At 42.1% G+C, this 7,360-nt stretch overlaps 1 protein-coding gene across 1 annotated transcript in view; it reads right to left on the bottom strand.

Annotated features, from left to right (window-relative positions):
* Positions 1–4,073, bottom strand: part of PLA2G5 (phospholipase A2 group V) — a 54,269-nt gene extending 50,196 nt beyond the window's left edge. Inside the window, exons 1-2 of the mRNA XM_037730418.1 lie at positions 3,829–4,073; positions 3,098–3,246 (exon numbers count right to left, since the gene is read on the bottom strand). The gene's annotated coding sequence lies outside the window, so the exon portion shown is untranslated. The remainder of the gene's footprint in view (positions 1–3,097; positions 3,247–3,828) is intronic.
* Between the last annotated feature and the right edge of the window lie 3,287 nt (positions 4,074–7,360).

Below are 7,360 nucleotides of genomic sequence, written 5' to 3'. Positions count from 1 at the left end.
ATATATATATATATATATATATATATATACACATTGGGTGTGGCCACATCGCTGGGCTGAGAGGCACAGAAACTCACTCTCTACCAATACATTACTATGTTATGGCATCTTCCCATAGTCTACAGGACCTCATGAGCCATCAATCCCTTCTATCCTTCCTACCATTCTGCTTACAGCAGGTATATGTCTTATTCACAAGTAACCTTCCAGAGATTAAAGCTTTCAACCTGGCCACCCTCTTCTCTGTAAACACATGAGCTCTTTCACTCCTGTCTGGACCTCTTAGACTCCCTCTCCTCCCACTTCCAACACATTTTGGAAGCCCCTTTGTGGGGAACACCTACATGGTTCATTAATGGAAGCTCTCTTAGGGAGCCATATCCAGCAGCTGGCTACACCATCATTGCCAAAAACAAGCTCCTAGAATCCAATGCTTCCCCACTCCATACTACCTCCTCTCAACAGGCAGAACTAGTTGTCCACCCTAGCAAAGGGGAAAAGGAAAGGGTTCACATTTACACCAATTCCAAACATGCATGCTATATCCTACACTCTCACACCTTAATCTGGCAGAAAAGGGGTTTTCTAACTACAAAAGGAATCCCCATAGGAAATGGCAAACTCATACGCAAACTGCTGGAGGTAGCTAAACTACCACTACAGGCCACCATTATCTATTGCAAGGAACACCAAAAGGCTGTAAGTGCCATAACCAAAGAAAACTTCTTAGCAAATTCAGCAGCCTGGCAGGCAGCTCTTAAAACCCCATCATTACTGCCCATTTTTCCCAGCATACACCCTGTATGTACCCAGGAAGAACAAACCTCACTCGTCCAGGAAGGAGGGTGGTTTTACCTCAATAATAAAATCGTCTCGCCCAAGTCCCAGGAACCCCCTGTACTTTCATATGTACACAACCATTTCCATACTGGTTACCGCCCCCTGCTCCAACTCTTACACACATTTTCCCACCATGACTGCCAATCTCAAAGATATTACTAAGGCATGCTCTCTCTGCACTCAAACTTCTTCTCAGGGACCTATTGAACCACCTCCTTTCCCCACACACCAGGCCTGAGGACACCTGCCAGGGCAAGACTGGCAAATCAACTTCACCCACATGAGCCCCCATAAAATGAGTCCAGTACTTTATGACAATAATAGATACAGTCTCTGAATGGATAGAAACTTTTCCTACCAACACCAAAAACAAACAAACAAACAAACAAACAAAAAAAACACCACACACACACATGTCACTTTTTTTCCTTACTCACATTATCCTTCCATTTGGACTCCCCTCTTCTCACCAGTCAGACAATAGGCCAGCATTTGTTTCACAAGTTAACCAACAGCTGGCGAAGACCCTAAATATTAAATGGGCATTCCATATTCCTTATCACCCCCAATCACCAGGTCAAATCAAACAGGCCAATGCCCTTTTAAAACAACTAACCAAACAGTCCCTAGAAGTTAAGATGGCCTGAAGTTCACTTCTCCCATTGGCCCTCATGGGATTATGAGCCATGCCCTAAAAGCCCCTCAGCGTAAGCCCATTTAAACTCGTGCAATGCCCCTGTATCCTCCAGAATCTCCTGTACCTCCTCCCACTTCTATATGGGATACTTGGCTTACATTACACCTCACACAACATCTAATAAGACAGTTCACAAACACTTACTTGCCCCAGCCTAAAAGTCCATTCTCAAAACACTCTTCCCTGTCCCTACAACCAGCTGAATGATCTGGGTCACAGACTTCCCCTCCTCCCCTCTCCAACCTGAGTAGACAGGTGCTCACCAGGTTACCCTAACTACTCCCACAATGGGAAAGCTAGCATCCTTTCCACACTGGATACACCATTCTAAACTAAAAAGAGCACCAACTGCACCTCCAGAATACTCCCTCCCCCCACAAAAAAAAAAAAAAATTATTCCTCCCTCACAGGACTAACCTGGCTGCGCTTAACAAAAATTCCAGAAGTTGCCAATCCAGAAGGCCCTGGTCCGTAACACTCTCCACCTCCAATTTCAAATCTTTTAGCTCATACGTTGTTTCAGAGCTTTCCTGGTCCTCCTTCCCTGGATAGTCCACTCCGATTTCCTACGCTAATCCAGGAGCTATGGCTAAAGGGCATCTTCCAAAATTTCACTCCTACTGAAATCTCCTTTTGTCTTCTTTGTGAGATACTCTAAGTCCCCACCCCTAGCCTCTGGCCGTAGGGTCCCCTTTGTCAACCTCACACATTATCTCTTAAATCAGTCATACTCCCCTCTTTCTTCCAACTGTTAATTTGTTTGTCCACACAAATCCAGTCATTCACAGCCCTTCCTATTAATCTAACCACACAAACCCTGTCCAAAATAAACCTACAACTCATCTACTTAGCCAATCCCTTCTCTTAACTGCAACCTATATCCTTCAACCCTGTCAGGACCACAATGGCTATTAATTACAAAAACCTATTTCTCTCTCTTTCTCTCTCCAAAACCAAACAGGCCTCCTCTCCTCCCTGACCGACTTTCCCTACCAAGCCTTCCCAGGGGTTACCCTTACTAACAACCATTCAACGTGGAAAAACAAAAGGTCTGAACAAAAAGTTTATCCAGGATTCGACCCCCACCTTCTCATGGCTTGCCACCACAACCTACAATTTTTGTCTGTCCACCCCGATTGCTTTCCTTCTGTGTAGCACAAACTCATCTTTGCCTGCCAGCAAGTTGGTCAGGAATATATACCCTGGTGTTTCAATCTCCACCTGTTAACATTTTGCCAACAACCAAACTATTCAGCTTCCTTTAGTCATCTCTGTTTCCTCCCCCTCCACACACACCAGACTAACTATACACATCATTCCCCTGTTAGCAGGACTGAAGTGCTGGAAAGGGAAGAGTGTGGTCCCTTTAAATGATACAGAAGGGGAAAAGGGAAGCGCTGGATAGAGGAGGGCATGGTCCCTGGCTTGGGCTCCACTCCTACAAACCTAGGTGAGGACAGGCATTTGCTGCCCAAATGTTGGATTTCCCAAGACCACCCTAGCCTGCCATGCCCCCATCCTGTGCCCATAAAAACCCAAGACTCTAGCGGGCAGACTCACACGTGGCTGGACGTCAAGAGGAGCAGATCAGCAGAAGAACACACAGGTAGCTGGACGTCGAGAGGAGCATGTCAGTGGAGGAACACATGGGCGGCTGGAATTCGAGAGGAATGCGCCAACAGGCACTGGCGTGCTGGCAGGCCACCAACCTGCAGAAAGACGTGGAATTTGGCAGGGGCAGTTAGAGGAGAGCCCGCGCCACCAAGCGGCCCGATTCCAAGGGAAAACCATCTCCCTTCTGGCTCCCCCATCTGAGAGCTACTTCCATTCAATAAAACCTTGCATTCATTCTCTAAGCCCATGTGTAATCCAGTTCTTCTGGTACGCCAAAACAAGAACCCAGGATACTGGAAGCCCTCTGTCCTTGTGACCAGGCAGAGGATCTAATTGAGCTGGTTAACACAAGCGGCCTACAGATGGCTAAACTAAAAGAGCACATTCTGACACACACCCACTACAGCCTCAGCTGTAAACACTCACCCCCAGACACTGCCGTGGGGTCACAGCCCCACAGCCTGCCCCTCTGTATACTCCCCTAGAGGGTTGGGCAGCAGGGTACTGAAGAAGTGAGTCACACTCCCATTGCACACTCGGTGAGGGGGACAAGGGAACCTTTACCATTTCAGGACTGAACCTCTCTGCTGCACTCAAAGCCAAGATAGCAGATTAGCCCTTTCTCAGGGCCCCCAACCTTCCTCCTCTTAACTAACAATTGGCTGGTATATACTCACCTTCATATCATCCCACTCAACCTCCCAAAGGCTGAACTCCCTTGTTCAGGCAGTCCTCCAGAAACACACTGATATCGTCCTTTTCCTCCACCAAGTCCAGTATCAGCACCTCTGGAAAAACAACTCTAAAGTCAAACACCCACGACTTCAAAACCCCAACCCTGATTACAGTGCCCCTAATTCAACAGGAAACAGCCAGATAATCAACAGTGCCCCTCTTCCTTTTATACTAAAGTAGAAGGCAAGAAAGTTCAAACTGCACTGTTTTGTAACCCCCCACCCCTGCCATTTTGCAGACCTTGCTCAAAGTGAAACAAACATTCCATAGGGATTCAGCCATTGAGAAACAACCTTCTTCTTATCATATTCTGCTGGGAGAAAGTGCAAGGAACACCACATTCCACCACAACAAGGGCCAGAACTGCCTCATCCTGGGAACATGTTATCAACATTTTCCCAGAAAGCAGGCCATGTCTCCCCAAATCCCTCCTGCCCAGGCCTATAAATGGCCCCACCCTGTAAGTAGTGGTGGGCACTGACGTTAAGCTGGTCTCCCACCTCTGTAGGTCTTATGCTGCACATTAAAGCCTGTACTTGCTGTTAAGCTGCCCTCTCTCTGTGTGTGTATGTCTTTCTTTAACCTTCATCTTGCCTTCAAAACCTAACACAGACAAAACAGGCTTTAAAGTATCAACACTTTAAAAAGAAAAAGAAGAATCTTATATAATGATAAAAGGACTAATCAAACAGGAAAATATCACAATCCTACATACATGTGCACCTGATGCTGGAACTCCCAAGTTTGTAAAACAATTACTACTAGATCTAAGAAATGAGATAGATGGTAACACAGTAATAGTGGGAGACTTCAATACTCCATTGACAGCACTAGACAAGTCATTAAGACATAAAGTCAACAAAGAAACAATTGACTTAAACTATACCCTAGAACAAACAGACCGACAGATATTTACAGAACATTCTACCCAACAGCTGCGGAATATGCATTCTATTCATCAGCATATGGAATATTCTCCAAGATAGACCATATGATAGGTCACAAAACAAGTCTTAACAAATTTAAGAAAATCAAAATTATATCAAGTACTCTCTCAGGCCACAGTGGAATAAAATTGGAAATCAATTCCCAAAGAAACCCTCAAAACCATGCAAATATATGAAAATTAAATAATCTGCTACTGAATGATCAATGGGTCAACAATGAAACCAAGATGAAAATTTTAAAATTCCTTGAACAGAATGATAATAGTAACACAACTTATCCAAATTCTGGGATACAGCAAAAGCAGTGCTAAGAGGAAAGTTCTAAAGGAACACAAATTGACCTAAGGTCACATCTCAAGGAAATAGAGAAGAACAACCCAACCCAAACCCAGCAGTAGAAAAGAAATAACAAAGGACAGAGCAGAATTAAATAAAACTGAAACAAAAAATACAAAAGATGCCGGGCGCGGTGGCTCACGCCTGTAATCCCAACACTTTGGGAGGCCGAGGCAGGCAGATCACGAGGTCAAGAGATCAAGACCATCCTGGCCAACATGGTGAAACCCCGTCTCTACTAAAAATACAAAAATTAGCTGGGCATGGTGGTGCGCACCTGTAGTCCCAGCTACTCGGGAGGCTGAGGCAGGAGAATTGCTTGAACCTGGGAGGCAGGAGTTGCAGTGAGCCGAGATCGTGCCACCGCACTCCAGCCTGGTGCCTGGCAATGGAGTGAGACTCTGTCTCAAAAAAAAAAAAAAAATACAAAAGATAAGTAAAACAAAAAGTTTGTTCTTTGAAAAGATGAATAATACTGATAGACCAAGAAAAGAGAGAGAAGATCCAAATAAGCTCAATTAGAAACAAAACGGGAGATATAACCAATACCACAGACATACAAAAGATTATTCAAGGCTACTATGCTTTTTTCTAGTTTGTGCACAAACCAGGAAGAAATAGAAACTCTGAACAGACCAACAACAAGCAGCAAGATTCAAATGGTGTTTTTTTTTAAAACCCAGAAATAAACCCAAATACTCACACTCAATTGATCTTTGATAAAGCAAACAAAAACATAAAATGGGGAAAGGACACCCTTATATGAGTGTCTATATTTATATTTTCATGTTTGGAGCTTTACATTTAACTTCTTTATTCATCTGAAGTATTTAACATCATTATTCTAAATGAAGTAACCAGGAATGGAAAACCAAACATCATATGATCGTATGTTCTCATTTATAAGTGAAAGCTAAGCTATGAGGGCACAAAGGCATAAGAATGATATATATTTTACATGAATAAAGAAAGTTATTTTTTCCCTGATGTTAACAAGCAAAACCAACATTATTAAATAGTTCTACCTTCAAAATAATACTAGCAAACTTAATTCAGCAGCACATTAAAAAGATCACTCACGGTGATCAAGTGAGATTTATTCCAGGAATGCAATAATGGTTCAACATATATAAATAAATAAATGTAAAACATACCAAGAGAACAAAGCACAAAAGCCATATGACCATTTCAATAGAAACAGAAAAAGCATTTGATAAAATTTAACATCTTTTCATGATTTAAAAAAACCCTCTCAACAAGTTAGGCATATAGAAGGAATGTATCCCAGCGCAATAAAATACAAACCCACAGCCTAAATCATACTGAACAGTGAAAAGTAGCCACTTTTTGCTTTAAGGTCTGGAATAAGACAAGGATGTCCATTTTTGCCACTTTTATTTTACATAGTACTGGAAGTCCTAGCCAGAGCATTTATGCAACAAAATGAAATAAAGGGCATCCAAACTGGAAAGGTGGAAGTCAAATTTTCCCTGTTTGCAAATGACATAATCTTATATATAGAAAAACCTAAAAGCTTCACAGAAAAGAAGCTTAGATCTGAAAAACAAGTCAGTAAAGTCACAGGACAAAATTAAATGCAAAAATTAGTACTAATTTCTATATACCAACAACTAGCTAGTGGGAAAACATCAAGAAACCAATTCCATTTATAACAGCTTAAAAAAAAAAAAACCCTAGGAATAAATTTTTAAAAAGAGGTGAAAGATGTCTCCCAGGAAAACTATAAGACATTGATAAAAGAAATTAAAGAGGACATACACAAAAATAAAAAGAAATCCCATGTTCATGGATTGGAAAAATTGATATTGTGAAAATGACCACACTACCAAAAATGATCTACGGATTCAATGAAACGCATATCAAAATACCAATTGTGTTCTTCACAGAAATAGAAAAAAATACTAAAGATTTTATGGAACCACAAAAGACCCTGAATAGTCCAATCAATCCTTGCTAAAAGAATGTAGCTAAAGGCATCACAATACCAAATGTCAAAATATACTACAAACCTATATTAACCAAAACAGGATGGTGGCTAGGTACAGTGGTTCATGCCTGTAATTCCAGCACTTTGAGAGGCTGAGATAGGAGAATTGCTTAAGGCCAGGAGTTCAAGATCAGCCTGGACAACAAAAAGAGATGCCATCTCTACCAAAAATAAAAATAAATT

Source organism: Cebus imitator, unplaced genomic scaffold (genome assembly GCF_001604975.1).
Source record: "Cebus imitator isolate Cc_AM_T3 unplaced genomic scaffold, Cebus_imitator-1.0 Scaffold15, whole genome shotgun sequence".
Lineage (NCBI taxonomy): Eukaryota > Metazoa > Chordata > Mammalia > Primates > Cebidae > Cebus > Cebus imitator.
Note: the sequence above shows the minus strand (reverse complement) of the source record. Positions and strands in the feature narration are given on the sequence as shown.